The sequence below is a fragment of the Jaculus jaculus genome, chromosome 2 (assembly GCF_020740685.1).
Source record: "Jaculus jaculus isolate mJacJac1 chromosome 2, mJacJac1.mat.Y.cur, whole genome shotgun sequence".
Lineage (NCBI taxonomy): Eukaryota > Metazoa > Chordata > Mammalia > Rodentia > Dipodidae > Jaculus > Jaculus jaculus.
Genome location: NC_059103.1, coordinates 87948238 through 87972322, shown reverse-complemented (window position 1 = coordinate 87972322; position 24085 = coordinate 87948238). Strand labels below are relative to the sequence as shown.

At 33.7% G+C, this 24085-nt stretch overlaps 1 protein-coding gene across 1 annotated transcript in view; it reads right to left on the bottom strand.

Annotated features, from left to right (window-relative positions):
* Positions 1–23065, bottom strand: part of LOC101595240 (N-deacetylase and N-sulfotransferase 4) — a 405440-nt gene extending 382375 nt beyond the window's left edge. Inside the window, exon 1 of the mRNA XM_004658542.2 lies at positions 22644–23065. The gene's annotated coding sequence lies outside the window, so the exon portion shown is untranslated. The remainder of the gene's footprint in view (positions 1–22643) is intronic.
* Between the last annotated feature and the right edge of the window lie 1020 nt (positions 23066–24085).

The window sequence follows — 24085 nt, the reverse complement described above, 5'->3', positions numbered from 1 at the left end:
AAGTGACCAGTAGCAGCGTCCACCCAGGTTTTGTTTGGTAATGACCACACTTTGAAATCTGCATAGCTTCAGTGCTTACCATGCACATATTACTCTGTTTGTTGGCCCAACTCTGTCTTCCTAACAAGTTTAGCTCAAATTCATCTTTCCAAAATTTCCTGTCACACTCACCTCCAACTTCTATTTGAACAAATTTACCTTAACTTTTTCCTTCATATATAGACTTAACTTTCTGAGAAGAATTTTTTCCTTACAAATTTCTTTCATCATTCTGATGTTGGACTTTTTTTCAAGATGTTAACTATTTACAGGTATGAAATGAATGACTTGGTCTATTTTGTCTCTAGCTTTGACCAACTGTTTTCATTTCATGAAATTCAGCTTATAGGAAACATGATGAATATCACTTGGCCTTCCACAAGCTTGCTTAAATAGCGGATCCATTGTGCCCTCATGGGATAGCCTAAATCACAATATAACTCAACTTAATAATTACTCATGGATTGCCATGCAGTCAAAGACTGTGAGTAATTCAAAGGTAAATCTCATCTTTGTAGACTGGTATTTCACAAACAGAAAAAGTATCAGAATTAATAATTACTTATTTATATCATGCATCTTTCCACCCTAAGGTACAAGGCAAAGGTTAGTTTTCTAACTTCTGGAGTGAAAATCTGATCATCACTGTTCTGTTGGATATATTATGGAAATTAGTAAAGCTTACATTTCAATTTCTACATGTGAATATATTTTCAATAGCCTAGTCTATAGATATTTGCTGTTACCATACTTTTTCTTGAAAGTATAATCCAGTTAGTAAATTAAAAGAAATAGTAAGTCTTTAATAATATCCACTGAATTAGTGAAATTGATGTTCCTTGTTTTCATATTTAGTGAAAGATTTATTGGAATGATGTTCTCTTGACATCAGTTTTTGATAAGTGGAAAATAAATTGTATTAAGTGTCTTAAAGTTTATTAATTGGCCATTATGATATTGTTTCCTGTGTTATGAAATTGCTTCTGAGACCAATTTTTCACAGTTTTACATATTTGTAGATCTATTTTAAATATTTTTTATAAATATTAGATACTTAGAAGGTTCTAGAATTCCTAAGGCTTAAGTTTTGATTATCGCCAAGATTTCTGAACAATTTGCCAACACATTTGTAGTCAGTTGCCTGTGTTGGTTGGCCAATCTCGTGGGCACTGAATCACAGGAATGGAGAAAGCTATGTTGCTACATGTGTCAGAGAGCTCCCACAGCTGACTTGTTGTGGGGACCATTTGGGGAGATGGTTAGGTGATTAGTCATAGGTCAAAAAGCTAGAGCTGCATGTTTAACTTACATAAGAAGCCTGAAAAGGGCATAAAATGAGTCCACGTATGACACTGGGGAAGCAAGAGCAAGTAACACGGGGGCTACCACTGCGCACATTGTATCTGTACACACAACAGAGCTCCATAGGTCTAGAGATACTTCAATTATGTTAACACTGATGTATTTTACTTCAGTAAGATGGGATCTATGAAGTGATCTTAAGTAAGTACTCCTCCTAGAAATTACTTTTAGGTCTATCATTTTATAAATACAATGAGAATTAGGTTGTTCTTGCTACTCAAATTATTGACTTGTGTACTATTTTCTAGAAAATTTATTCCAGTTAACTTTTCACTCCTTTTTATTTTGTAAGTTTCTGAATTTCAGGAGAACAAATACAACACTCAATAGGCCAGGATTCAGGCTGTATAGAGCCCATAATGTTATCTCTGTAAGCTGAGTGATATATGCTCCATACTGAATGTTCTTTAATTTTTAACAATTCAAGTATAGTTGAAGCTATTTTTATAATAAAATCCTATGTAATTATAAATGTCTAGGAGATAATGTATAGTACCTTCTTTGCTAAAGTAAAGGAGATATAGATAAAGCATTAATGAAAATGTGTACTGTTATTGTTAAAATGAACATTAGGGTTAAAATGGTAAGGTTGAGACAACTGGGGCAGGGAAATCAGTGAGCTTGTAGGTGGCTATGAGATAGTCAAACGAGTAGAAACAAGGGGAAGGGTATGAATTTCCCAAAGGAAACTATATTCGTAATGTCCACATCTCTTGATTGTATTTATTCCATTAAGACAAGAATTGAGAGACTCCTACAACATCAGCAACCATATATCATTAAAACTATAATGAGCAACATTATTTTCAACATATTTATTATTTTTATTACATGATCTGGAGAGATAGGTTAATCAATTCTGTTTGCCATTTGTTTTTGGAGTGTTAGAAAATATTGGTCTTAGAGTCCCTTATTTGAAGGAGAATAATAAAACATTTGTTTTTTAGAATATGTATCTATTGCTAAATAAACTTTGGTTCCCCTAACTTTCTCATCACTAGAGGGCAATATGTGCTTTCTTTTCTTCTATAAAATAGACCAATCACATCTGTGTTCCATTTAAGTCTTAAAGACAAAAGAAAACACAAAGTAGATGAATCCTCACAGTGATGGTAACCCTGCTTTTGGGACAATTATCTGTCCACATTAGGAAAAATAATACAATTTTAATGTCAAAACAGCAATTAAGTCATAATTGCAAACCAAATATGTTTTAGTCAATTTGAACCTTTATAATGATAAACTAATTTTATATGGCTTATATGGTTTCTTGCTTTTGAAGTTTCATTTATTTTTAATTTTTTTTTTACTGTACACTTTGATTTTGGCTGCTATCTTACACAAGGGAGAAATCACTGAATCAACTTCCATTTCACATGATGCTAATTTCTGCGAAGTTTAAGATCTAAATGCTTTTCTTAAGTGAATAAAGGTAAATTCTTGTAAATCAAATACGTGTGAAACAAATTTTCTCACATATTAGTTCCAAACTACAATATATCTGTATTTGTTTTATGTATTAATATTTTGTCATAAGATACAATAGTTTTTGTTGTATAGAAATTAATTTTACATTATCTTTTATATGAACATACAAGTATAATAAATTTCATCTACCAAATATTAAATACTACCTAAAAATCTAGGTCTACTTAAATGGTATGTTAGATCTTTAAAACATAGTTTTAGCACAAAATTAATAGTGAGAAAAATATGCAAACAAGAAATTTACAGAAAACAAATATGTTAGTCGGAGATTTAATTCTCAGTTATGAGATAGTAATATAAAATATCAGACCCACATTTGAAATAACTTCAAATTGAGGTGATAATTTCAATTTACAATGGCATGATGATTGATTTGCAAAGGCAGTTTACCTGACACATGAATGTACTATTCAAGTTATATTATAGAGCTGCAATGTTATGTACTTTCATGATAACTTATCGTTTACCTGAGAATCTGTAAAATATCTGCACATATGAGGCTGCTTTGCAGGTTATTTGAAAGATAATGGATCATTAGGAGGTTAGATATTCAATGAAACATATTTAAATCAATATTATTTTTTTGCATTTTTTAAACTTTATTATTAATACTCAGGACATTAGGAATTTCCAGATGTTTTTTTTTCAGTATAAATCAATATTCTTTAGTAAAATGCACAAACATATAGTAGACATTTTTATTCATGTTTTGAGGCTATCTTTAAGGATATTTTGCTAAAATAGTCATTAAAAATTTTAAAGTATTTTATTTACTAACAAAGTTTGCTCAATCGCTCTCAAAGATTATGTCAAACATGATTAACATGGTGTTATGAAGTGAAAAATATAATTGGGATACAAACATCCAGTTGATTAAACCATGTAAATAAAATATTAGACTAAATTCAATATTCACATGCACACACACACACACACTACATAAAAGTCTATGTTGAAAGGTGCCAGGGACCTAACACATCCCTGGAAGCCTTGCAAGTGCCAGGATCTGGGTTATTCTTCAAATGTCACTGGCACTGATACATTAAGAGCAGAGATGTAAGTGAAGACACCTAGTTCACTTTTCACTTTATTAGCTCTTGATTCATAAGTCACTAATGATATATCAGAGTATATTCTGGTAGTTATTATGTTCATGATATGACTGTGAGGAAGATTTGAAAGATCATTTTGTCTGTGATTAAAGTGGCAGCTCTGGATTATAAATTTCTCAAACATAGAAAGATAGTCACACTTCCTGCATAGATAAAAAATTAAAAGATACCCATAATATGAATTAATCTTAATTAACCTGAACATATGATGTTTCATAAGAAGATTTAAGGATTAAACATACAGTGAATCTAATAAATATGAAAACTATCATAAAGACAAGGAATGCATAAATAGAATAAAATTGTACCAAGAATTTTGTGTTTTATTCAGATGAAGGCCATGATATCTATTTAATTCTGATATTGCTAAGTATGCATACTTCAATCTAATAAAGTCATAGTATGTGTTGGTATGCATACAAACCTATATTTTTGTCACATATAAACATGTATATAGATATAAATAATATATGCATAAAAGTAAACTAATCTTGGTGGGATTAGAGAAACAAAGAAATAAATGGTTCTACTATATCAATAAATATCTTAAAAGTAAAAGTTCACATCATTTTTTACAATAAAAAGCCTAAATCATAAAGCATCCAAACACACTTATTAAAAAATGATATAAAATAACGTGAAATTAAACACGTGAAAAGCTCTGTTATCTTTCTCTCTACCAATGTTACTTCTAGGTCTTTTTGTTTTGAATCCATGTGTAGCTCCAGCTAATTGGTATTGGTTTCATATCTTCTATTGAACTCCAGCCCCCTGTCTTATTATCTCACTTCATCTGTTATCCCATCTACTTTTTTACCCAATCTTTGGCCCAGAATACCTTAGCATATTGGCCCTTTTATTTTTACTCTCCTGCAGACTCACAGTCCTTACTCTATAAATTATATTATTACTATTACATATTATTAGTCATTATTTCTTTTCTAATTCACATACTCTTAAATCCTTTCCCCCTCTAGTTTCATTATTCATGTTTTCAAAATAAGACCAGATATATGGTAGGAACTCCAGATGATGTGAGATCATCAAGCTCTTTAAATTCATGATCAATTGCCTCACTATGTTCTTAACACAGTCAGCAAGTTTGTTTTTTGGTTATTGTTGCTCATTTTTTCTATGTATCCTTTCCTGGATTCCTCTAACTGTGGAATATGCTATTTCTTGTCTTCTCCCATCAGTCTCATTTAATTACCATGCTTTCTAATCCACAGACAAGACAGTAGCAAATAGAAAGGAATTTCCCTCACCACACATACTGGTGCACATTCCGGTTTGGATGAAGTACCTATTCTGAATTATCTATTCTAGCTCACGAGACCCCTCTACCATGCACAAGTTCTGCTCCTTGAAATGCTGCTCAGGAAAGATTTCTTGCCCCATTCAATGGTAGTAATTCTTTCCTTCTCTTCTGAGCTGTTCACTCCAACAAACAAGGATTCTGTTGTTCCCATCATGTTTTGCCTCCCCACAATCCATCATACCATTCCTTTTCATATTACAGAAAAAAGTTTTTGAAAAGCTATGTCATGTCCATTTTTCTTCAGAACCTGCTCCAACCAGGCTTAACCTTGCCAATCCATCAACATTTCTCCATTGAAATGTCACTAACAAACTCCATGTTGTAAATCTAGCTGCCAATTTCTGCTCACTTTTTTTTTCTTTAATAAGCACAACATCACACTCCTAATTATCTTGCCACTGACATGAAATCAGACTTCAGCTTCCAGGAAATTTTATAATTTCTGTGACTTCCTAGTAACATGTCATACATGTCATAGTTCTTGCCCATGTCTTTCCCAAAGGTTTAGTCCTTGGACCCTTTTCCTTCTTGTTTATATTTATTTTCATGGTGATTTTACATGACTTTATGGTTAAAAGTAATATCTATAAACTTATTTCAAAATTTATATCTCCAGCTAAAATTTTTACCACTTCACATGTGTTTACTTAACTACTCAATTGGTATTTCCACTTTGTAATATAATGAATATCTCGTACCTAAACAACCACAATATTAACCTATTTTCTGAACCTTAAACTAATTCCTCTCACTGTTTCCCCATATAAGTAAATGGCAATTCCATGTTTTTTAGACATAGAGACACATATGCATAAAAATATGTCCCTTTTTTTGCTATCTCAGCAGAGTTATTAGGCAACTAGAAAGTAAAATACACTCAGTAACTGAATAAATTTAACTCACAAATACAGTCATAGTCAAAATTAGCATTATTTATAAACTGGATTGTTGAAATATTTTCCTAAGGATTTTTTTTTTGCCCCAATTTTTATTCCACAGTTAAATTTTCAGTACATTGGCAGGAAGAATAATTTTACAATGCTGCTGCTTTGACCAATTCACCTTCCCTCAAATCACCTTTACCACATTTAGAATCTCCCCTCTAGAAATTCTAGAAACTTTAAAAAGTTAAAATAATATGTACCACACACTTCAAAGTAGTTATGAATTGTGGAAGTTTGATTCAGGTGTCCCCATAAACTTAGGTGTTCTGAATGCTAGGTTCCCAGCTCATGGAGATTTGGGAATTAACACCTCTAGAAGGCAGTGTATTGTTGGAGGCAGGCTTATGGGTGTAATAGCCAGTTTCCCCATGAAAGTGTTTGGCACATTCTTCTGTTACTATTGTCCACCTTAGATTGGCCAGGAGGTGATTTTCATCCTCTGCTCATGTCCTTTTCCCTGCCATCATGAAGCTTCCCCCTTGAGCCTGTAAGCCAAAATACACCTTTTTCCCCCACAAGAAGCTCTTGTTAGGTGATTTCTACCAGCAATGTGAATCTGAATGCAACAGTAAAGTGGTATGGAGAAGTGGGATTGCTGCTAGACACCTGGCTTTGTGGCTTTGGCATTTTGGAGCTCATTTTTAAGAGGAATGTGGAAGGATTTGAAACCTTGACCTCAGAGATGTCTTGCAGTGCTGTAAGTACAGTTTGATGGACTATTTGGGTTAGAATTGAAAGACTTGACTACACTAAGAACTATGGACTGTGAGGTTTGGCTTATGAGGGTGAGAAAGAGCTTTGCTTGGACTGGGCTAGCAGTTTGTGTGAGAGGATTGCTCTTATGTCCGTGTTCTGAGAAGTTGTGCAGGGTTGCTTCCTGTAGAAATGAACTGGAGTGAGCGGAGGGATATAGCACAGAAAGGAAAATCTTTGGGTGAACTGTTGCCCATTCAGCTACCATTGAGAGATAATAATCTTTGAGACTGGGCTAGCTGACCTTCACTGGGACAACAGAAAGAATGTAGACTCTTTTGGAGGGGCCTGTGTGCTCAAGAAGTGTACTGTTTTTCAAAGTCTGCTTTATTCTCCCCATGGATTAACAATTTGGCACCCTACCTGATATTGTGGAGTATAAGAAACAGGAAAGAGGATTGTTGAGTTTGCAACATGGTCTTGTGTCTTGGAAATGGCCATGGGCAATGAGAAACAGGCTTTCTAGATGCCTGCATGGAGACCTGATGGAACCATGAGGACGAGCCATGGTTTTCAGTGGAGACCCAGTGGAGATGCTGGGACCAGGAGATAGCTGCTAAGGAAAGCTGCTGATCCTGATGAAGTTTTCTAGGACTGTGAGTAGCCTAGTTGGAGGGGTGGAGGGTGGAATTGGAATACCAGAGACTTGTTGCTCATTAGACTTATCAAACTTGGAGATTTGTCATTGACTAGAGTTGTTGGACTAGGAGCTACAAAGTTTGATGTTTGCCCTGTTTAATTCTTATATCAGTTGAATTTGTAGTGTGAATATTTATTCTGTGCCATTATGGGTTTCTTTTGAGGTTATTTTTTGGTATTATGGCTTAATTAAAAGACCTTGGATTATGGAGATGTTTGACTATCATTGGAATTGATAAAAAACTATGGGGACTATTAAAGATGAATGAGTGTATTGCATTTTATATCATGTATAGTAATCAATTTATGGGGGCCAGGGAGGAATGTGGTGGTTTGATTCAGGTGTCCCCCATAGACTTAGATGTTCTGAATGCTAGGTTCCCAGCTGATAGAGATTTGGGAATTAACACCTCCTGGAGGCAGTGTATTGTTGGGGGTGAACTTATGGGTGTTACAGCCAGTTTCCCCATGCTAGTGTTTGGCATACTGTTCTGTTTCTATTGTCCACTTTAGATTGGCCAGGGGGTGATGTCCACCCTCTGCTCATGTTGTTGTTTTCCCTGCCATCATGGAACTTCCCCCTTGAACTTGTAAGCCAAAATAAACCTCTTTATTCCCACAAGCCTCTCTTGGTGCGTGATTTCCACCAGCAATGTGAACCTGACTGCAACATTAATCAAATAGTTGGCAAAAATATTCTACTCTCATCTTTAACCATTTTATAGATTTTCAGTATCTTTCCAGAACTCATTGGTTCAAACCCATTTGTATTTGGCATTTGATTTGTGTTCTGTGCAGTTTGGCCTATATAGTTTTGTCTAACCTGAACACAGTCTTTTTTCATTATTATTCTGTAAATAATATAATGAAACAATAATTTCTGTAGCATGTATGTTGTCTTATGTATGAACAACAACCCAGTGATGATTTAAAGTACATAGGAAGATATATACAGGTTATATATAAATATTACAATGCTTTATATAAACATACACAGAATTTATTATAGAACTAAATCCTAAAACTAATCCATGGCAGTAATGAGGAACAAGTGTATAGAAAATTGGGTTTAAAAGTAGGCACAAGACAGGATAAGACCATTTAAAATTATGATTTTTCAAATGTCTTAAATATTTGATAAATATTAAAATATGTGATTTTGATGAGTGGCATGGTTAGTGTTATCTTTTTGTTTGTTTGTTTTTGTTTTTTGAGGTAGGGTTTCACTCTATTCCAGGCTGACCTGGAATTCACGCTGTAGTCTTAGGGTGGTCTCAAACTCACAGTGATACTCCTGCCTCTGCCTTCTGAGTGCTGGGTTTAAAGGCATGTGCCACCACACCTGGCTGTTGGTTTTATCTTTAAGAAATTTATCTTTTGATGAGCTCATTGGATGGATTAGGGCCAAGAAGCAAGAGACCAGTGAAGGATTTACTCTAACAGTCTGGCTTAAGAAAGGTTTAAGAAAGGATATGGTATTGGGGATTGATAAAAGAAAACAAAATTCCTCTGGAGACCAAAAAGCATATTATACCAATCTAATACTGAGGAATAAAAATGCCTTATATCAACAAATTCCAAGAGTTTAAAATGTACAGTTGTGATAGTATAGTATTAATGAAAGCACAAACAGTTCAATGCAATAAATAGTCCCAAAGCATATTTTAAAAAAATAGAGCAACTCATCTTTGTCAAAAGAACAAAAGCACTTGCATGCTCTTGATGCTGCTTAAAGACGTAGACCTGTAATGTAATAAGAACACAAGGACCTGAAATCCTCCTCAAGAATTAAATAAAATGGATCAAAAACCGTTTCCAATATGAGGTAGACTTGCCTGACTGTAAATGCATAATAAAAAGTCATAAAACTTCTAGAATCCAAGAAAGGAGAAAAACCTCCATGTCCTTCCACTTACTAGTGAATTTTAGTCATGAAAGACATTGTGATGGGGATGAGAAGACAAGCTAGACATTAGGAGAAGACACTTGTGATATGTGATAAATATAAATATGTAAATAATTAAAATTCAATATCAAGAAAACAACAACACAATTTAAAGAGTATACTAAACAGACTACTGATGAATAGAGGTATAAAGATACCCAATAAGGCTCTAGAAATAGACTGGAGAGAGGTGAGATAGATCACTTGGTACAGTGCTTATCTTGCAAATATAAAGACCTACCTAATTTCTTATCCTAGAACCTATCTTAAAAAAAACAATCTGAACATGTAAGGCACTTGTAATCCTAGAACCCAGACAGTGGGAATAGAATCTTTCAGAGTTTCTGGACAGCCAGTTTAGCTTACTTGGTTAATTCCAGGCCAGTGAGAGACTACAAAGTCCTACCTATTTAAAGGAACTTCATTCAGAGATGGAAAAAAAGGTGAGCTACAAAGTGGTTCTTCAATATGCAAATAAGCTTTGGTATATCTGTAAAATTAAAGAATATTACTTGGCACAAAATGATCTGGTGACTTACAAAATATATACAAGGAACATAAAATGCATATTACTAATGCATATTCCTTCTTTTTTTTTGAGTAAGGGTCTTACTCTAGCCCTGGCTGATCTGGAATTCCCTATGTAGCACTTCATTAGTTAATATGAAAATCAGAAAATATTTCTGATTCTAAATATGAAAATTTTTGAATAAGGAAATAAGGAGACTGTAAAAAGATTACTACAAGGAATCTGGGGGAGAAAGGACTGAATATTTTGTGTAGGAAAAGAACATTTAGGATAGTGAAACTTTTCTGTTTTACTTTGATGATTATACAGATCAGTACTTGTCAAAATCTATAGGAAATTTTTTGTTTGTTATTTCAAGGTAGGGTCTAACTGTAGCCCAGGCTATCCTGGAACTCTATCCATGGTACCTAGCTGGCCTAAAATTCATATGGATCCTCTTTCTGGCATCATGATTAGTAATAAATTAAACTATGGGCTGTACATGATAAAGATTGTTGATTTACTGATGATAAGGTATAGTACTATTTGGGGAGCTATGCATTGGGATGGAATAAGTCTCTAGGAACTCTTTGTGCCTTTTGCCCAATTTTGTTTGTAATTCAACACTGCTCCAATAGGGTAAAGAAAAGAGCACTCTATTTTATGCTATTTCAACATAAGATTCTAGCACTTAATAAATTGAGTCCTTATACAGGTAAACTGTAGGATATATCTGGGAAGTATTATTTAAGAGCCATATAAATTTAGTTAAAAGAAATTATGTCCTTCACTTATAGTTCTTAAACATTATTAAGTAGTTTTAACTCATAAACAACATGACATTTCTAAAATTTTTAGTTTTTTTTTTCTCAATTCCTCAGCACCCATGAATCCTTTGAAAACCATCTTCTGACAATATTTCTTTGTTCCTTTGTTTACTTCTTTCCTTTCCATTTACCCCCTTTCTCTTAAATACTGTCATAGTGATCCATTCAGACCACAGAAATTACTTTCAGGAAGAGATGAAAGAATGAATGCTGTGTTTGTTTCTTAGATATATAAGGCTGAAGTCACTCTCAGATGAAGTATTTTTGCCTCATCACATAAGAAATAGAATTGTCTCTAGTTGAGGACTGACTGAATATGTAGATAAAAACTATGAATCACCCAGGATTCCAGGCCATCAAAGTCATTCACTCAATAATAACAGAATACCTACTATGTACCAAGCACACTTCTACCAGCTACTGTCTCCACTTTGTCAAGTCCATGAAAGTCTATCCTTTGACACATTTAAGTAAAAAGCCATTAAACTTCAGCATAATAAATGAAATATTAGGGAATACACAAGTTATATGGGAGCAGAGAAAATGTGCATTGAAAAAAACGAGTCAATTGTAATATTTCTGAAAAACCTATAAGGTACTCAAAAGAAAACACTTGTTAGCTTGTTGAATATATAGGAAAAAAATTAGAGTCCATACTGAAATTCCTAGGGGTTTGGTAAGAAAACTGGGGACATTGAGTGAAAACACTAGGAGTTGTGTGTTTAGTAAGATGACAGATGTCCAGCATGGCAAAAGCACTGCAGGGAATGTGGCTAATGAAGAAAACTATTGAGGAGCAAGAAGGGGATGCAAACATGTCTGATTATGTGCCTATGTATGAATCTAACTAAAAATTGGCCTTTGGTTTATTAAATGAGTACTACTAGCCTTAGAGAATTCAGCACAGGAAAGTTTAACTAAAGGCTGAAGTAATTATTGAAGGAAGAAGTGGTGAGCAACCTGGAAATAGCTGCAAGTGAAAAAGAAAAAGGAAGGACCGTGGAGGTTGGCCCCATGAGGAGCACAAGCTTACTACCTAGCTGAGATCCCTTAGAGTAAGTGCCCTGGGACTACAGAAGGAGGAAAATTCTCACAGATTGCAGCCATCAAATTGAGATAGGGTTATAAATTGTTTTAATCATTGAAGAATGATAATATTTAGATTCTGAGATAAAGAAAGAGGATACAAAGAATTGAAATATGGGAGAAAGCCAACAACTAGACCCAGGCAGAAGAATGGCATGACCAGTTTCATCCTAAAAAATACAATGGGGTATTCATTTGGAATTCTTTCTTCTATAAACTTAAGTGCTTTCAAGCTATAGCCAATGGCAATAAAATGAATGACAACTGATGATTGCTTCTGTTTAGCTCAATAATCATTCTTTAGTAAGCACTTTCATATGTAGTATTGATTTGAAGCCTCATTAATTGTCTCAGCACACAAGCATGGAAGTAGTCAGTCATCCATGAAGCAGCAAATGTTAACTTGGTCCTTGGTTTTCCTATTGTCAGGGAGTCTCTCAAAATTACAGACAAATAATTGAAGCAAGAATACAGAAATTTACTTTGTGACTTATGAATGAACAATTGAGTGAGAAAAAATGGGTGCCTAACATTAAAAAATGACATTTAATTTCAAGAAATTACAAAAGTCATCATTAAAATGTAAATTATGAAAACAACTAAAATTTATTTTTAATTGGCGTTTTATTATATGAATTCCATATATTTCTAGTTGTGTTACAATTGTATCTATAAGTCATAATAAATATGTAGAAGCTCCTACAAATTACATTTGAATATTTTAATAATTTTCTTTCTGAATTTACGTAAGGTTTTACCTTACTGTTACAAATGAAATTTTCCTGTAACAAAAATTATTTTATCCTCAATCACAGATTTTCTTGTGTAGTCATCTAAAGCAATCAATACATAAACGACCAAATAAAATTCAGTTGTTTTGGGCAAATGTAACTTAAGTTTGCTATGTACTGTACAGAAAAAATCTCATAATATAATTTCATTTTTATTTTGTTCCATTATATTGTATTATTCCCAGAAAGGTATTTATGTAATATCCAATACTACTCACTTAGAACAGCTGGAAATTGAAACTAAATTCCAAAAGATCACTCTATCTTGTCTACAAACAACTATACATTCCAGTTAACAAGATTATTCTCATAAATCAAGGAGGGAGTATCAAGAGAATTTAATGCTAAGAGAAGTGCTATGACCAACCCAATGTCACCCTGATAACAAAACCCACATTTTAAAATCAGCTCCCATTATTGTTGTTTCTGTATCTGTTTTTCCAATATAAAGAAATAGAATTTTCATTGCTTAGCAATAGGTCTACAAATATGAAATAGTTTATTTTCTCTTGATTATTTTCTATCTGTAGTTTTTCTAATATCTAAGCTACTCTATTAACTGAGATTTATTTTTTTTTGTGTCAGATCATTCTTAATTTTTACATCATGCAAAATAGCTGGGTAATTTCTTATCAAGGATAGAAATGTGTCATTTAGTTTCATTGTTGCACCTACTGCTTTTCATATAATTGATTCATATCTTATGCTATTTTAAATTTTTATATGCTAAAATTAAAAAGTAGTGTTTTGGTCACTAACAGGAAATAGTATGCATTAAGCTCCCACCCAACACAAATCCAGGCTACAAAATTTTCTAGTTTTGAAAAGCTGAATAAAAACTCATGAGAAGAGATTTGAAGACATTTCAAGAATTCTGTTCCATATTCAAGTTATTGATTTTTCAGATGTTCCTATATAAATGCTTTATTATTGAATGATAGAATTATTAGTCAAATTACTTATGAATATTTTAAAATTTTAATGTACAAATAATGTATTCCATAAGTCTATTTGATAAGGAAAGATTATGAAATGTAAAACACATTCACCTTCAAAACATATTGGGGAAAAAAGAATAGGAGGATGTAAGGCTATCTTATTTTGCTTTCAGAACAATGAGATCAATTGACAGCATAAAAATAGATTTGTGGTGAAACTGAAGAATATGGTCATTATCATTTTACTTCCAGTCTAGGTCAGTAACTGCAATATGTAATAAAGAGCAGTGAAATACATTGTCCAAATTTCTTCCATGGGAGGGATTTCTAGTATGGATAGTAGAAAGAAGGTGGTTACTCATGCATCTGATGTGTTTATTGTGTGATATTTTGAATGGGCATAAAGATTTTTACAATGAGCCAATTGTCTACTGAATGGCTACAGTCCAGCACTTTATTTTATTCAGTTCCATTTTCTGAAACATTCACTCCTTTCTTTCTTATTCTTTCTAATACTGCCTTCGTCTTGCCTGACAGGAAATCAACATTTCTTCTGTAAAGTTAGTATGCTTTTTTTTTAATTGTTTTTATTCTGGCCTACAATAATCTTTCTTTATCCTATGCTGAATTTTCAAGGCCATAATGAATTAAAATATAAATCAAGGGCTGGAGAGATGGCTTAGCGGTTAAGTGCTTGCCTGTGAAGCCTAAGGACCCTGGTTTGAGGCTCAGTTCCCCAGGTCCCACGTTAGCCAGATACACAAGTTCATTTACAGAGGCTGGAAGCCCTGGCGCGCCCATTCTCTCTCTCTGCCTCTATCTGTCTTTCTCTCTGTGTCTGTCGCTCTCAAATAAATAAATTAAAAAAATTTAAAATATAAATCAATGAAGTTTGATCCTTTATGTTAGATTACCTATTGATATTTAGATATATTGTATAGCTATATTAGAAATGATCTACAAAGTTGACGGAGATCTTTTCTGACAAATGAAGGGGATAAGTGCATTCAAAATAGTCTATTATAGAGCTGGAGAGATTGCTTAGTGGTTAAGGCACTGGCCTGCAAAGCCAAAGGACTCAGATTCAATTACCCAGGACCCATGTAAGCCAGATGCACAAGGTAGTATATGCATCTGGAGTTTGTTTGCAGCAGCTGAAGGCCCTGGCATGCTCATTCTCTATCTGCATCTCTCTTTTTCTATCTCTGTCTCTCAAAAAAATAAATAAATACTATTTTTTGAAAAAGTCTGTTCCTATCTGTATAAAACATGATACTGCAAGCCAATGTCAGAGCACTGATATGTGGAATTAAAACTTGATTCCATCACCTTAACATGTTACAAACTTCCAACTTTGTACTGGTAACTTTTTGCATTTATTTTCACATTTACCCTTTCCAGAAGTTCTTTGTAGTTGACAATATGACCTCATTCACAGACCCAGAACCCAAGGTAGACAAAGGTTTATTAGCTCTTTGAAGGTTATGTCACAAATAAAGTCTAACCAGGCTTAGAAGCCATATTTATTGGAATACATTGTTACCATTGCCATGTATGGTCCTATTTTCCAACATTTTATACTTAGACTGACTCAAAAGAACAGAATAAACAATGTATTTAATTTAAAAGTCCTTCATTAACTCATTATTTTATATCCCTTAAGAAGTTAGACACTTGTAAATAATTCTACTGTACAAAAATGGTTGGGTTTAGCACTAGGGTTTGTTGAGGATAATGTTTACTCTGAAGCCTTAAGGTACATACATTTTTAAGCTCATATAGTGAAAACAACTATATTACTTGAATTCCTCCATTAATCTGTTACTCAAAGTAGACATTTTTTTTTGTCAGAAATCATTTGAATAGGCAGTCCAACTTGAATTGATTATTTTGATTGAGTGATTTTCTCACTGAATTTTAGGAAATGTTCTTTTTCATGAAACTGTTTAGAGGAATTACCAAGGTATTTCATATTTTAGTTTTAGCCAAGACCATGAGATCTATTCCTTGTGCATTTACTTGTAATTATGTTGGTCCTTTGTAGCCCCTTTTTTTCTTTCATATATTATTATTTCTCCAAGGCACTTATTACCAAATTTTTCCTCACATTTTGCATTGGTCAAACCCATGTTATCTGCCTACTATGTTATCAGCATTGGTTAAGTACTCTATAAATATTCCTACCCTCACAAAGCTTTTGTTTAATTGGTATATATAAAGAGCTACGACACACACTGGAGTTTCAACATAAGATGATCATCACTGTGTTAGGACTGTGCATGGTAGTGGTATTTAGTCCATCCTTCACCACAGGAAAATCAGAGAATAGATTTAAAAATGAAACTTTAGGAAGCTGAAATTGACAAGTAGGCCCTATAATGTCAAATTTGTGTTGAGCCGCATCATTAGAACTGTTCCCTGATACTGGAACTATGATTCTCTTAATTCTCTCTATGGTATTAGAGATGCCTTATGAATTTTTTGCTTCTTGTTGGGTTGGAAGCTCTTTTGTCATTGATCAAGGTAATATATACATATGCATATACAGGTATATATGAAACACAGTTACATTTATCCTTCTGATTTTCATCCCATTAGCTCCATATTTCCAGCTAACTGAATGATGTTTTGGAATGAATAATTTTTCTCCTCTACTGATTTGGGAGAATGAGAAAGGAGACTATCTCCTCTGCTGCTAAAGGTTCTATGCTGTCAGAGTTTATTTATTTATTTTATTTTATTTTGGAAAACAAATGAAAAGAATGATTTGAGATGATTTACTCTCATATACATTTCAAGTACTTAGAACTGCAAAATGTAGAAACAAAACTGAAAACTCAATTTTCTAAAATTGGTCAGTTATCCTATTCTTTGAGCAAGCAATGCCACCATGCTGTATCCTAAATTCACTGGGAAGAGTCCATACTCAGAACAAAATTTCAACCTGCTATCTTCCATACAATGAGAAATGGATAGGTCTGGTCACAGTTTTCTGTGAGATAACAAACATCATGTGGCTGAGTTTGACATGTAACTTTGAGATAGATTTTCAGAGTGACAATTAATCAGAAAGGCCATCACCAACCAGCCCTGTAGCCTTCTTGGATTACACCTTCTTTAGGCTCTGTCCTGGTACTCATGGTCACTACCATGGGCCATTTGTTTACTCTCTATCTTCTCCCACAAAAATATAAGCCACCTGAGAGCTCCTTGTTTACCCTAGTAGCTTGAATGGTGTCTGTCACATGGTAAGAAAAGAAAATATTCCTTCCCATCAGGATCATTATGGATGTGACTGAGCCAAAATCAAAAGCTGTTTTCTGTGTAGAAGTGAAAAATGTGTCAAGACAGAAATAAAGTGATTTAAGTACTAAATCGAGTTTAATGTCAATTGATCAATTTTAGCCTAATATGGTAGTAATTAAGAAAATGCCTTATTCCAAAGAAAGCTTCTTTACAAACAGATATGAAAACCACAATGCATCAGGTACATTTATAAGTGTATAATTTACAAATTGATGCTTGTGTTTCATGTTACATATGATAGTATAGAAAACCTCAATTGGACTGACATAAAGATTAGTGAAAAGTTGGTTAAGAAACAAATCAAATTTGATTTCAAATTCTAATTATTCACTTGCACTTTAGAGTAATGAACAGAATTAGGACATTCATATGCATTTGCAGTAGCATATGCATCTCTGCATCTGTTTCCTTTCCTTGTATTAATCTTTAGTCTTACTATATTTATTTCTGAGGTTTAAATGATTTTTATGTAGGTGTGAAAGACTATTCAGTGCATCAAGAAGAGCTCTTTTGAGATGTCTGATGAAATATGACAAATTCTGTGGATCAGCAGTCTACACTTGAATTTCTGATTCAGGAATGGTGTCAAGCCAAAGCATCTCAATGTGTAGAACAGTGTCTTTCCTTCTCTCTTTTCTTCTATTAGCATGGCACTTGGCCTTTGGGCTGCATATGAATGTTGCTATATTTAAACTATAAAATATTTCTTAAAAGTGATTAGTAAGGTGTTAAGGAATAAGAATTCTTTATATTTATTATTATCTTTTTTTTTTTACTGCTGTGGTGTATTTGATTCAGAGAAAATATGGCATTGACGTTGAAAGGGGAACATATGCTGGAGTTCAAAGGATATAGATAGGAGAATGGTCATAATTTCAGGGTGACATCACTAAAGTTCTGTTGCAAATTTCCTCTTATTTTACTCACTTCTTTTTTTTTTTTTTTTTTAGTTTTTCTGAGGTAGGGTCTCATTGTAGCCCAGGCTGACCTGGAATTCAATATGTAGTCTCAGGGTGGCCTCAAGCTCTTGGCGATCCTCCTACCTCTGCTCCTGAGTCTGGAGATTAAAGGTGTATATCACCATGCCTGGCTTACTTGTCTTTTATTGCTTATTGTATCATCACCCACTTTTCCTATGCACCTTCCCTACTTTCTCTGTGTTTAATTCACATCATTTTATTAATAATTGCTGACATACTAAACACAGTTGGTTTGCTCACCAGCTCTGCCTATGTGTGCTAACTCTGAACAAAGTAGGAAAAATAAATAGAGGAGAGAACAAGATGTAAAAAGACAGAAAAGAAGGACAGAAATGAAGCACAGAAGAAAAAACAAAGTAAGTGAGATGATAGAGCTAAAACAAAAAGGCAGGGGAAGAAAGATGTAAAAAGGTAATAGAGAAGTAAAGGAGTGAAGTAAAAGAGATTACCTGGGCATGGTAATGTAAACATTTAATCTCAACACTCAAGAGGCAGAGTTAGGAGGAAAGCTGTGAGTTCCAGGAGACCTGAGTCTACATAATAAATTCCAGGTCATCCTGAGTTAGAGTGAAATCCTACCTCAACACACACACACACACACACACACACACACACACACACACACACAGAGAGAGAGAGAGAGAGAGAGAGAGAGAAAGGAAGCATATCTTCAGTTACTGTTGTGCTTGAGCATACTAACCCAGGTCAGGTTACTTTCAACTACTTCATGGTTGTAACTGAAGATACATAACTTTAAAAGAATTTAATGAATAGTAGAAATATAGCTCAGCAGTAGTACACTTGCTTGGCATACATATTTACAGGGACCTAGATCTGATCTTTATACCTCAAGAATAAGCACAATGACAAAAGAATCAGGAAGTTAAATACTGAGGTAAAATGTCCAAATTAGAGTAATTCTGGTTTAAGAACATGAAAATATTTGTGCTTATATGTAAGTGACTGGCATTTGGCTATCAGTTGCTGTCTTTACGAACTTTTCAAATAATTTAAACTATAATTTTAAAGAAGTATGAATTTAGACATTAGAACAAAAATCTCAATTGTACAATTAATAATAAGTTGTTATCAACTTTGGTTTCACAAATACCCTAAATACATCAAATTATGTTCTCAAGCATTTAAGCATAGGTCTCTTTAACCCTTTGTGTTTTGTCAGATGTCCCCTTTCCTTTAAGTAGTCATGATTATTCAGTTATTGTTCAGAGTGTCTCTTGAAAAAAAATATAAGGCATTTTATATGTATAGTCCTTCAAAGAGCCACTTGAAAATCACTATTTATTTTGTCTTTATATAAGTTACTTTGTCAAATGTACTTCACACCTGAATTATCTGGATCTTTAATGATACAACCAAATACATTGAGACGAAGGAAATGAATGCATCCACTAATGTATAAAGATTATTTTCAGAGACAGAAGCATGGAATTAGTTGCTATTTGCATTCACCGAGAAATCTCTGAAGCTCTGGGGAGTTTGAAAAGCCTTCTCAGAAGATTTGGGATTTGGTTAAGAAATCTATCATCAATTCAATATTATTTCACCAAAAGTATTTTATTTGTCAGTCCTAAAATATTATATAATAGTAATCCTTAACCAACTGAGATAAGAACCCTTAGAAGTGGTCTGTGTGCATGTGAGCTCTGAGTTACCACTAACCACTCTTGCTGCTGGGTTTTGCTGAAAGAGTGCTCTTCGCACTCCGTGTGGCAGTGTGGCGAGAGTTTCCTCAAGTGTTAAAAAGGGAGGTTGGCTAACTGTTCCATTGTGATGCTAGAGGCTATAGCATTTTGTCTGACACCTGACCCATCTCTCTCACCTTGTGAACTAAAAATAAATCAGCAAAAAGCAAGCATATCATTTTCTAGCTATTTGGGCTATGTAATGAATGATGTCCCCTTCCTTTTGTTGTCTAGTTTCACAACACTGGAAGGTATTTGTACGTCCATACTGACTAGAACTTATTCTAGGCTGGTTGTTTCACTCAAACCCTCATAGGTCTCTATTTTGGCACATCTTCACTTGCCACACTTTGGTCTCTGCTACTCCAAGATGATATATTGATGGTACATCTCATCTCTCTTTTTCTTCCAAGAATTACTGTATTTTAGAAGTTTCTGATAGGAATATTGACATTATTTCATAATAGCAATCTTTACTAAAGAAAAGCCCTTGCTACTTTAAATTTTACTTTATTCAGGAAATATACTTTCTCTTTAACTATACTATAGTTTGGAGAGGTAAGGATTAAATACAATGTATTTTCAATGCATTTCAGGCTAGAAAAAAAATAGCCTTCTGGGTGCACACTTCTTAGTCACTTCTGGCTTCCAGCCAGAGTTGATTTTGAAGCTTTACTTATTACTTTTCCCCCAGCCAGAATGTTCTAGTTTGAACACAGTATGCTAAATGCTTCTCTGTTCTCTCTGAGTAGATGCTACTAGAGAAAAAACAAAGTTTGACTTTTGGATTTTATTCTCAAAGCTCTTTCTCCACTCCGAGAGAAAATGCAAGGAGAGCTTATATACATTAAACCTCTTGTAGATAAAATTTTATGGTTTAGAACAATTATTTAGCATACTTATGAACTAATGCTAGTGTTTATACTAAATTAGGAAACTGGTTTTTTAAATGCAATTATAGCATATATTTTTACAAGAAAGAACAGGTACAAAACAGATATCACAGTTTCAGTAATCAGACAAAATGTGAAAGAAGACTCCTTCCTCAGGTGTGTGTGTGTGTGTGTGTATGAATATCTATATTTCTATTTGATTTTCAAATATGAAAAGTCAAAATTTATATTTATATTTATAGTCAGATATATTTATTATTCATTTCTTAAAACACATTATAATACTATCATTAGTTTTTATTCTCTTTGTATTTAAGAATGGTGCTATAAGTATATCTATATATTCCACTAAGAGGTGATTTTAATGCTATATTTAATATGTTGTACAACTTACAGTTTTCCCACAGAGATTTTTACATATCCATCTGGGTGGACAGTTGCTAATTATATAAAAATAAAATGGGCTACTCTGCTTAGTGTCATTTCTTCAGACATTTCCCATTAGTTCATTATAGGCATCTAAAGATGTACATGTTATATAATGTGGTCACTATAAGGTAATGAAAAGAATATTTATTTAAATATTGTCAGCAATTGCACTGAACGTAAATTTCCATTTCTATATCAAGATGAGTATAATGTCCCAATTCATCACTTGTGTTTATGAGTTCCAGTTGTAGTCTTAGACTCTTCTGGTCAGTGGACTTCATGTTCTTTACATGTACTTAATACAACATTAGAACAAACCAAAAAACCCATGTTGTACCTCCTTAGTTTCTGGATATACTTAATTGATACACTTGCAATAAAAGAGATTAAAATTATTTTGTTGATATGGAAAGCTTGTTTCCTTCTATTTTAGGGAAATTTCAACTGACTGGAGGAACTTTTTACTTCATCAATTTCCTTGTTTAGCAAGAAATAGAAGATGTCAAAGTATGAAGTTGACAAGAAAGTATACAACTAAAATCTGATTTGTGGAAATGTATCGTTATCTTTCTATGCAATTAATTTTAAGATGTTTGAACTTAACTAATGAAAAATATTCTGATGTATGATACAATGAAAGCAAGCATAGTTGTTTGAATGAGATAGTAAGCTATTAAAACTTTTCCAGCACAAATTGAGAAGTCACAATATAAGCTATCATAATAAATAAAACCAATTACTTCTAAATACTATTACAGTAACAGAAAACATGTTAATTTATAAATTAGAACAAATTACAAAGAAAATAAGCTTTTGGATTTTTAAACTGTAATTTTCTCAGACACAGGTATTGGAAAGGATGATTGAAACCATGTTTAAATAACATTGCTTGTTTTACAAATTTGGAGGTATCTACAGGAATAGCACTGAGCTGGTTCTGTCCACCTGAGAATCTAGGCTTATTAAATATGACACATATTATCCTGAGAATTTATTTTTCTTTCCTAATTGGAGTAAGGAGAAAACCATCTATTTCTTTATAAGCAAGTTGTGATGGCATCATACAATTTCTAATGTCTGTGACAGCTGCTTCTGTAAAGAATACCATCAGAACAGAGAATGCCTGTCAATCTCAGGTCCAAGATTAGTTCCCATCCTGGGTACTCTGAATGCTATGTTCTCAGTAACACTTCTAAGGCAACATTTAGATCCCCATAGTTAACCTTTTGAGGTTGAGTTGGCAAAATGGGCAGTTTTAATAGGAAAGAGATAAAATTCTCAAGTGAGTTTCTTTTTGGTAAAATTGTTTGAAAACTTTAAAATATTTGAAGTTCTACTGCTGTTTTAAAGGAAAAAATGCAAATGCCATTTATAGTGTAAATATAACTTCTACAAAGAATAATGACAGGTAAGTATACACATGACAGAAAGGGAAATTAAAATTGGCTTTACAATATTATCTCCTTCTACATAAACCTTTCACACATAAAACTTTAGTGCTTCACTTGTTTATATAAAGCATAACAACATAAATCTATTTATTGTACACACCTAGGTTTCAGCAAATTAAGTTATAACTTACCTAGAGAAGTATTTCATTTTTTTTTTCTTTTGCTAACTTGAATTTATCCAGAGTTAGAAAAAGAGATATCCAGGATTCAGGTTCACTTTCCTCCAGGTTAATTAGAGCGAGCTCTCAGTTCACACCATCTGCCTCAACAGTATCCGGAGAGCAGTCCTGAGCTCCAGTCCTAGTGTCTGAACTCTTCCAGCAGTCTTTTTATTTATACACACATTGTCCTTTTCAAAACAAGCAGCCAGCTGGAATGATTCAAACCTCTGTACAGCACACCGTTAAACTGCAGCTTCCTTCTTGGACATAAGAATTACACCAGGGAGCAGACCCTGTATAGCAAAAAGGCTATAAGAACTATTTAATCACCGGAATCGCAGCTGCTCCTGCTCGGCTGCTGCCACCACGGCTCTGCCTCTCTCCTAGCTGGAGCTGGTCTTTCCCTCCCTCCCACTTCTATCTCCACAACTATAAAGGCAGCTCTGCCGGGTTATGATTGGCAGAAACAGCCAATTCCTTCAGCTAATCATCCTCAAGACTTTCAAGGACCTGAAGCTGTCGTGATGTCATCCAGTCAGAGGGATGTTACACATGATTACATTCCAACAGAAGCCAATTCAGCCATGGGCTGCATTCCTATCACACCACAGGGACTGATTATAGATGCTCCTGGAGGATTTGCATACTCCTCCTCTGTATAGTTAGAGTGTCGCCTGTGAAATCCGATAATGAAAGTCCACTTAGTAGCTATGCCACTGTATTATTAGATTGTGGTGGGTTAATAAAAGAAAAGTTTGGGACGGGATTTGTGCTGTAATTGTGTGCCAGTCAAACGTGGGAATTACAATACAACTATAGGCAGCAAAGAGCAATAGAAAACTTGGAGGTGTGTTAATGAGCTGCCTCCTCCTGAGTTTATAATAGTGAAGACCATACTAAGTGTGATATGAAACAAATCAGGTGTATCACAAATTATATATGTTGTTTTAGTAATTGGAATAAATTCTAATTTGGGGAAAATACTTTTTTTAATTCTCTCACTGACAAAAGTCATCTCCATAAATGTGAATGCCTGCTATGTGTTCACTACTAATGCTGAGAGACTCTAAAGTACTTTTATTTATTTTAAGTAAGGTCTTCGATACTCCATCAAAATTCGTGAATAATGGAAGAACATTTTCAGTTATGTTCCATCATTCCAAAATATTTTTTCCTATACTCTTCTTTCTTTGGCATATTATTTAAACCCCATTATTCAATTAAGTGGAAAGGTACAAATGAGAGTTTAGTTCAAGAGAATAGAGCTTCAAACTTTTCTAACTTCAGTATTCTTCTGGTGCACATGTTTCTGCTTACAAACAGCTCATTGAGTATTGGCCTATGCTTAAAATCCCCAGCTACAAGTTGTAGTGAGAGGGAATCCTGAAATCTCAGTATTTATTGATGTTGTC